The sequence below is a fragment of the Myotis myotis genome, unplaced genomic scaffold, assembly GCF_014108235.1.
Source record: "Myotis myotis isolate mMyoMyo1 unplaced genomic scaffold, mMyoMyo1.p scaffold_m19_p_5, whole genome shotgun sequence".
Classification (NCBI taxonomy): Eukaryota; Metazoa; Chordata; class Mammalia; order Chiroptera; family Vespertilionidae; genus Myotis; species Myotis myotis.
The window spans coordinates 27,593,692-27,602,730 of record NW_023416357.1 but is presented as its reverse complement, the minus strand read 5'-3'; positions in this window follow the sequence as shown (position 1 = coordinate 27,602,730).

Here is a 9,039-nt window from a genome sequence, read left to right as displayed (position 1 = left end):
CAGTCAGTGTTTTTGGGTAATGGATATAATTTTATGATTAATTTTAATTAGTAAACCATGCAGTCCGTGCACCAACCCTTACCTATGATATACTAACAGAGTTAGTTGGGATACACACTTATTCTTTCTTACTAGAGTAACCATAATCTAGAACCCAACCAACAATGCCATGATATCTTTCTCATCTTTTCTAATACCAGGAGGAAAACAGTGTGTTTGTCGGGGCTGCTTCTATGTTCTTCCTAACATCCCTATTGTGACAGCTTGAAAGTTCAGGATTTTAAAAATGTATCATTCGCTTAAAAAGAAGACACAAAAACAGAAAGAGACCTTAAATTTAACTTCTTAAATTTCAATCTAGACCTAAACAGAGTGAATTCCCAATTTGATCAGATTGTGGTTTTCACCAAGAAATACATTCAACTGCATAAAGCTTTAGAGATCTCATTCTTTGTTCTGTGATAAATTTCCCTTGAATGGAGGCAAATAAACCAAGAAAAATAAACCAAACACACCAATTAAGGTTCAACTTAATACTTCACATAAACTGAGCATACATTGATAAATTTACCCATTCACTGCATTTAGAAGGCTTATGTTTTGCTTTGTCATTTGAGTTTTTGCCTTAAGGAAGAAAAAAAATGCCAATGTTTATGAAAGGAGGAAAATGTCTGAGAAAAGTCAGAAGTTTGTTAAAATTAAAATGTTCTGGGCAGAAAAGGGTGGTCAATTTAGAGCACTTAAAATGTAAAAAAAAAAAAAATCATGATCACCTACAAGACTGGAACACACACACACACACACACACACACACACACACGAGTGAAATGGCTTCTTACTCTAAGTCTCAGAGCATACCAAAACGCCCTCTATTCTAAAAAGCTACCCCTTGTCTCCAATACTACCTACCAGCCAATTGCTCCCTTGTCACCTCTCCCTATTTAAGCCTCTCCCAGGGTGCATTCAGGGTCCCTGTCTCTGCTCCCTCAGCTCAGTTCATTCTTGAGCTCCACTGAGGCCACCACTCAACTGGAATGGCTCAAGCTGAGAGTATTCTTCCCCCTTCTCTTTCTCAAATTGAAAGGTCACATTTTAGTCCTCATCTCAGTAACTACCCCACCACCATTCCATGCCTTTCATTGTCCTCTTCTTTCTGAACTGCTCAACCCCCTTGCCTCCCATGTGCTCACAATTCTGGCCCCTCTGCACACATCTTTGGTGTCTGGGGGCTTCCCGTCTTCCATCACCATGTCTGTCTTCACATATACCCTCTTCCTTCCCTTTTGCACACTCTCCATCACCCATGCTCAGGGCTCCTCCCATCACATACAGACTCATGATTTGCCAGTCTGTCTTTGTAACCCCCATCTGCTCTCTGTGGATTCTGAGTTGAATATCTAGACATATAATGGTCAGCATGGTAGACATAGATTCTACAATGAGCAAATGATTCCAAGTTTTTGCACGCATCTCTGTGCCCAGCAGGCAGAAGAGATGCTCGTCCATAACACGGGCTGGGAGACAGGCTTGGTACAACAGTGATCCACAGGTACATCTGCTGGTGCTCTCCAGCTGTCTTGTCATTAAGTGGACAAGTACAGCAACTGTGGCCTAAGAAGGGCAGGTGACAGACAGAGAAATTGGATGGTTAATAGTTTAGGGCCAGAATCCTATTATTCTCCTGGATCCTGTCTACTTCATAACTGGATAGTCATGATGGATTTTGGTTATCCTGGCATTTGGAAGCACCTACTATGTTATCAGTGCTTGACCTGTATTATGTCACTTAATAAAATCCTCCCCATAACTATTGAGGAAGACATAGTTATCTTTTTACAGATGATATGTGGTGCCCAAGGTTGGCATCATTAAATGGAAGCCTTGGCATTTAATCTCTTCTTACACATGACTCTAAATAGAGATTTTCATGCAATGTGGATTTCCATTGGTTTAAAATTGATTTTTAAGACTATTATATGCTTATTTATTTTACCTTCTTGGTTCTATTTGCAGCAACTTAAAAATTACAGCATCCTTTTGGCAAATGTAAATGACATGTATACTTTACCTTCTACTCTCCCTGTATGTTATATCAATTTCCTCTACATAGAAGCAGATTCTAGCCTTTCCCACCTAATTTTAATGGTCCCAAAGAAACACAATGAAATATATTTACTTTAACAAATTGTAATTAATGATATTTTTTATTGGCTTTTAACTAATAAAATTAAAAATGGCAGCTCAGCGAATGAAACATTTCAGTTGAAAGATTAGCAAAGCAAATACTCCGTAAAGGGATGTCATGTTGGAGGCATTTCCACGTTTTGTCCAGCTTCACTCTTCTAAGCTGCCTGCATGAAATGTGCTGTCAAAGTTTAGAAATGGCCTCTGCAAAAGAAAAGAAAAACCCTCTGTGTTTGCTTTGCCTCTACAACTCATTCTGTTTTTCCTAAATTGCTGCTCTCTTTGGAGCTCTCTCTGTGTTCCATGTTATTTGTTCAGCTTACACTGCCTGCATTTCCTAATAAAGACAGACCACAGATGGGCGCTCTTAATAACACCCTTGATAGTGATCTAGCCCACGTTGGTGAGAAGTGGACCCACGGGTGCACAACTTAGAGGGCTGTGCACTGAGATTGAGGGGGCTGATTGTGAGCATGTCTATTTCTGGGTTATCTTTGAAAGCTTTATTTATTTATTTATTTTAAAAAGTGCATATATAAATAAAACAGGCAAAAAAAAAAAAAAATCCGCCAGCAGGCAAAGGGGGGAAAAACCATAGTGGTGTTGAGTTCTGTAATCACAGCAGGGCCGCCTGGGTCCGTGGCTAATGTAAGGGTTATGGGATAGCATAATCCCTTCACTGAGCGCCTTTGCTGCAGCCATGATGACTAAATTTCTAGTGTCTTATCACACTGTCACAGGCTGGAACCAGGAGAAGGGGCTCTGAAGAAAACACAGCATGAAAACGAGAAAGACGATGATCAGATTACCAGACCCTGGATCTGTGAGCCATCCCAATCTGACCAGAGCAGGCTTGATTCAAGACCCACAGGGACTTACACCCCCAACCTCACCCCTTCAGCCCAGTGCACCACTAGTTTTAAAGAATCCCCACCTCTTTCCAATTAAAATAATGCTGTTTTCTTTTTTTCTCTCTTGTCTATCCATTATAATTTTCCAGTGAGAGAGCGCAATACTTCTGGAACTTCACAGGTGGGAAGTCAGATGGATTGAAGGATAGCAGGTTAGACATTCTCCCAAGAAGATTGAATGTCCAAAGAGGTGGAGAAGTGGACATCAAAGCTCTATGCTCCGGCAAGGAATGTGTGTCTCACACAGGTTTGTTTGTCTTGGGTTTGTTTGTTTTTTTTTCAGCTACAATAGGGTTCTTAAGACACAGGCTATCCTCTCATTGCTTTCAAGAGCCTGAATGATCACAGTCATCCAAAACCAGACCCAGGTATCTGCTCAGTTTCTCTCTGCTCCTTAGCATTTTGAAGAAAGATTTATTTTGCTTATTGAGTTGAGAAAAAAATTGCCTGATTCTCATTGTACTTATAGGTGCAATGGTGAAACTTATTTTCAATAAGATATATGCATCTGCATTATCTTTTATGATCTAGGGTAGTACCAGGAAGGGGGATGGAAAGTGTTAAAGGTACCTGCTTTCTGTGTCATGGAGAAACAAGATCAAACACGACCTACCTGCTATTTCCCTAATCCAGGTACTGCCACTTTAAGCCAAGCCTACATGTGCTTGGGGAAGGTGTAAGATGATGCATGAAGGTGATGAATGCCTGTTCCCTGGTCATATGGCTTTTACCACAATTGATCCATCAAAAGAGGTTACTTAAAAAGGGTAAACATGTGCAAGGGCTAGAAAACCAGGGCACTGAGGGAGAAATCATGCACCAAAGAAGTTAGTTAGCTGAGCTGCAGAAAGAAATAAGAATTGAAATGTTCTGGGGGAGAACCTTGAAAAAGTAGTAATGATCCTAAAAATTTATCTCAAAAAATGGTCACCCAGTCTGTAAAGAAAAAAGATGAGTGGAAATGAAAGTGATGCTGTAGTACAAGTCTTGGAGGCAGTGTTGGTATGAAAGGAGAGTTCTATCAGGAAGACAGGAGAAGACTTGCTTGGGAGAAAGATAAAGGTGAGGGATGCCACTGGGAAGCATGAGGAGGTTTTGGCTGTGAGAACCACACAGTAGGGACACACCTGTGCAGATGAAGAGGATAAATCTGAATTGGGGTCACTGTTTGCTTCTTTTTTAAAAAATGTCTTTATTGATTAAGGTATTACATATGTGTCCTCATCCCCCATTACACCCCCAACCCCTCCACTCGTGTTTGCTTCTTGAGAATCAGTTTCACCCTGCTGAGTTTTCAAGGTGAGAAGAGAAAACCACTGAGGACTGAACAAGTTTCTAAAATCCATAAGAAAAGTTGCAAGAGAGAAATGATGGGGTGGGTGTTTGACAAGTGAAAATGAAGAATCAAAAAAGGTAACAAAAATGTATTTTAAAGTTTAAGGACCAGATCTTATAGATTATGATGAATTTAGCTAGGAACATTCTGATTCATTTTAAAAGAACTAGAATCTACTTTAAAGTAAAGTGATTCTCCTCCCAGAAAATTTTACTGGTAGGTGAAATCACAATAATTTTAGTAATATGATCCAAATAATATATATTAAAAATTATAAATTTGGAGGAACTGATTATCATTTATTTTATTAATCACGAACATTGTCTTTGAAATAATGTACAGATTAGCCCTGTATAAAGAATGCCATCTCACACCTGTCAGAATGGCTATCATCAACAAAAAAACAAATGACAAGTGCTGGCAAGGATGTGGAGAAAAAGGAACCCTCGTGCACTGCTGGTGGGGATGCAGACTGGTGTAGCCACTGTGGAGAACAGTGTGGAGTTTCCTCAAAAAACTAAAAATGGAACTCCCATTTGACCCAGTAATCCCACTTCTAGGAATATATCCCAAGAAATTAGAAACAACAATCAGAAAGGATACATGCACCCCTATGTTCATAGCAGCACAATTTACCATAGCTAAGATTTGGAAACAGCCTAAGTGCCCATCAGCAGATGAGTGGATTAAAAAAACTGTAGTACATCTACACAAGGGAATACTACGCTGTGGTAAAAAAGAAGGAATTCTTACCATTTGCAACAGCATGGATAGAACTGGAGAGCATTATGTTATGCTAAATAAGTCAGTCAGAGAAAGATAAATATCACAAAATCTCACTCATTTGTGGAATATAATAAACAACATAAACTGATTAATAAAAAGAGATCCAGAAACAGAGAAGCATCCATCAGACCATCAAACCTCAGAGGGAAGGTAGAGGAGGGTGGGATAAGGGGGAGAGATCAACCAAAGGACTTGTATGCATGCATATAAGCCTAGCCAATGGACACAGACACCAGGGGGTGAGGGCATGAGCGGGGGTTTGGGAGGGCAATAGGGGGATAAAGACACACATGTAATACCTTAATAAATAAAGAAAAATTGTAAAAAAAGAGAATAACTTACATGTTTAAGTATAAATCATTAGTACTTGGTAAAATAGCAAACCCCATGTATCTGGTAGTTGCCAAACTGACCTAGAGACTTTGGAAAATGTCATACTGTGAAATATTTTAAAAAAATACATCCTTGAAAGAGAATTAAAAAAAAATAAATGAATGAATTGTCAGATTTGCAAACCTAGGGAAAAGTTATGAAGCTAGGGGAAAGAGAAAAAGAAGACCATGTATGCAAATATAAAATGTTGGTAAATGGTACAAAAATATACCAAGTTCGTGTGTGTGTGTGTGTGTGTGTGTGTGTGTGTGTGTGTGTGTGTGTATGGTGATGGTATTAAAGAACACTTTGTAGTATGCACACAATAATTGCTCTTTCACTGGAGTTGTATTTCCTTGGAACTGCAGATTTGAAGGGTTGGTGAGACCTATTTGTATGCTGTTGGTTTGTCAAGACAAAATGGTTCTATTAGTGCTTTGCATTTGTGCACACCTAGGTTTCTCCATCTCAACGCTACTGCCATTTTGGACCAGCACCTGTTGTGGGGGGCTGTCTTGTGCATTGCAAGATGTTTAGTTGCATCACTGGCCTCTCACCCTTTACCCCACCTCAGTCATTACTATCAAAGATGTTGCCAGACTTTGCCAGGTGTTCCCAGTGGGGCAAAATTGCCCCCAGTTGAGAAACACTGCCATGAACACTCAGAAAAACTAGGGGAAGCTGAGGAAAAAACATTGTACTGGTTCAGTGGTCAGTACTTAACTGTAAGAATGCAAACACGTTGGCTCAGAGAACAATCACTTTGTTCTGTGTCCACTGCAGAACAGATCCTGTGGTGCAGGTTCAGTGTGCTAGGCATTTTGGTCCTTACCTGTCTTCATGCACCAAAGGTAGATGGGGACATGCACAATGGCATCCAGTAAGCTGGTGTCAGGCACCAACCTTCTGTTTTGAAGTGAAACAAATACATAACCGGACTGTCTTAAGCAACACAGGGACTGGTAATAGGGTGTTTCTCAGGAGATAAATGGTGTGTTCTCTAAATAAAGGTTAGGTCGCATGTGAGACTTCTGAATCTCTAGGAGGAAGTGGAAGAAGAGGCACATTCTTAGTGGGGTTCAGTGAAACCTGTTCTTTCATTCATCATTTTAAATAATGATGATGATGAATGTGAGCCTCCTTGCTGGTTCCTGGAGCCACCAGACTGTAAGTGGCACCAAGACTTTAAGAAAATTGGTCATGACTCCTAAGTTGTTCAAATACTCAAGGACCAACTGCATGCTCTGGAACACTGAATGACATTTTAATGAGTTTGATAGCCACCTTCTGTGAGTTTATTGCTCCACAGCACAGACTTCAGTGCACAACACAGTCAACTATGTGACACGTGTAAAACGGTTAGAATCTTAGAGCTGAGAAATTTCCTGCACCGGTTTCAAAATTATAAAAACATTTTTTAAAAGTTAGATTGTATGCACAATACAAATTATACTATAAATGTATTTAAGTTCAAAGTAATCTTTTAAAAAAGAAAACAGTAGCTAAATGGCAAAGAAAAAGCTTTTTGAGCTTGATGGGTACAATTTTCTCTAATGAACTCCTCTAATGCTTATGCTGATATTTTAGCTCTGATCATAGTAAAGATGAAAATGTAAACCTGTTCTATATTATTTGCTCAGTAATAGAACAAAATGAGGAAACTCTAACTCAGAACATTTAAAACAACAGTGGATTCAGTTTGTAATGAAGCCGTCAAGATATTCAATTAAATGATTTAGGAGGAGATGTTTACTTCTCAATTATATCAGAATGTCAAAAAACAGAAGCAAATGTTTTGAATAACAATATATTATTTCACTCAGTGCTGTATATTCAGAGAAATATGTTTTTTTATTTGAACAATTTGGTATTCATATTTCTAAGTAATATCTGTTAACAATTTCTTAAAAAAACAAAACTTGCTGAAAGCTCTGTGCATTTGCTAATGAATACAATAAAACATTTTATGTTCCTTTTATATTAATAAACTTTACATTTTTTTCTTTATTGATTAAGGTATTACATATGTGTCCTTATCCCCCTCCCCCCACCATTTCCCCTTGAGTTTTGAAGGTCTGATCGATGCTTCTCAGTCTCTGAATCTCTTTTTTGCTCATCAGTTTATGTTGTTCATTATATTCCACAAATCAGTGAGATCATGTGATATTTATCTTTCTCTGACTGGCTTATTTCACTTAGCATAATGCTCTCCAGTTCCATCCATGTTGCAAATGGTAAGAATTCCTTCTTTCTTACCACAGCATAGTATTCCATTGTGTAGATGTACTACAGATTTTTAATCCACTCATCTGCTGATGGGCACTTAGACTGTTTCCAAATCTTAGCTATGGTAAATTGTGCTGCTATGTACATAGGGGTGCATGTATCCTTTCTGATTGTTGTTTCTAGTTTCTTGGGATATATTTCTAGAAGTGGGATTACTGGGTCAAATGGGAGTTCTATTTTTAGTTTTTTGAGGAAATTCCATACTGTTCTCCACAGTGGCTGCACAGTCTGCATTCCCATCAGCAGTGCAGGGGGGTTCCTCTTTCTCTGTACCCTCATCAGCACTTGTCATTTGTTGATGATAGCCATTCTGACAGGTGTGAGATGGTACCGTATTGTCATTTTGATTTGTATCTCTTGGATGATTAATGACTTTGGGCATGTTTTCATATGTCTCTTGGCCTCCCTTATGTCCTCTTTCAAAAAGTATCTATTTAGATCTCTTGCCCATTTTTTGATTGGCTTGTTTATCATCCTTTTGTTAAGTTGTATGAGTTCCCTGTAAATGTTGGAGATTAAACACTTATCGGTGATAACATTGGAAAATATGTTCACCTATGCAGTGGGCTTTCTTGTTGTTTTGTATAATCCTATTTATAATTGTGCTTTAAATCTAATTTCTAAATTGATTATAAAATGACTCATTGTGTTATAAATTTGAAAAAGACTAATTTTATTTTTGAGTTTATGATTTTGAATATCAATTTTTTTTCAATTTGTTTCTTTAATAATAAAAAGAGCTAATGTTTAAAGAGTGCTTGTGTCATCTTGTGTATTAAATTATTTGCTTACATTATCTCATTTAACATAAACAGTGATTCTCTGAGGTGGATATTATTGATAAGCTGTCATAGGAATGTATGTTTCTACATACTTATTGGCATTCTTATAATATATGAACAAAATTATACCTTGCATTTTAAATTTAATGTAAATGCAGAAAATTTCAAATATTTTTATTTTATTTAGAATTGTATTTAGTTTTATTATTCTAGTGTTTGAAAGGACTTTCTTTATAGCTACTCTTTACCACAGGACATTTATATTTTTACCAGTTCTCCAAAATACATCGTAGGTCATTGGGTGGGCTTAACAGGACATTGGAGTCTACATAAGAGTCATGAATTTGAATCTAAGTTAATATAGTTTTTCTAATTTGAGACT